Source organism: Odontomachus brunneus, unplaced genomic scaffold (genome assembly GCF_010583005.1).
Source record: "Odontomachus brunneus isolate Ranch 3 - 2012 unplaced genomic scaffold, Obru_v1 Obru_scaffold_061, whole genome shotgun sequence".
Lineage (NCBI taxonomy): Eukaryota > Metazoa > Arthropoda > Insecta > Hymenoptera > Formicidae > Odontomachus > Odontomachus brunneus.
Window position 1 is genome coordinate 1,137,208 of NW_022639511.1, and position 640 is coordinate 1,137,847.

At 31.9% G+C, this 640-nt stretch overlaps 1 pseudogene; it reads right to left on the reverse strand.

Moving 5' to 3' along the window:
- Positions 1 to 276, reverse strand: part of LOC116846187 — an 8,058-nt pseudogene extending 7,782 nt beyond the window's left edge.
- Between the last annotated feature and the right edge of the window lie 364 nt (positions 277 to 640).

A 640-nucleotide genomic window follows, 5' to 3' on the forward strand; every position in this document is an offset into this window, starting at 1 on the left:
TATATATATATATATATATATATATATATATATATATATATATATATATATCCATATATGTATACACACACACACACGCACACACACACACATATAGAGGGTGAATCGTTTTAATCGAACCAGGCAAATATCTCGAAAAATATGGAAGATACGGAAACATATTTCAAACAAAATTATATGGCCCGAAAGGAAACATAGTGCAATTGGCTTGACCCTGGATAGTCGTTTAAAAGTCACGTGAAGGTCACCTTCAATGTCTTAAATGGAAACGTCCATTTTTGTGAACTTCATATGATCCTTTACAGTCAATCGGACTCCACATGTTACCCCACGATTTTAAATTATTATTTTTGTTTTTACTGTAAAATTTGAAGAAATGAAAATATTAAGAACAGTCTCCAATTGCCTTGACCTTGACAAATGTTGTCAAGGTCATGGCCCTGAATAACATTCAAAAGGTTTCAGCCATCGGTTGAACACCTTGGGTACCAATGCTAATGGCAACAATATTGTAACTTTGAAGCCTTTTAACTCGAAAGATACTTAATGAAAACATATTTTATTATAGTATTTTGGAAAGCTCTCGAGGTAAGCTACAAGAATATGCAATGAAAAATGGAAGTTTGTATTTAAGAAATTA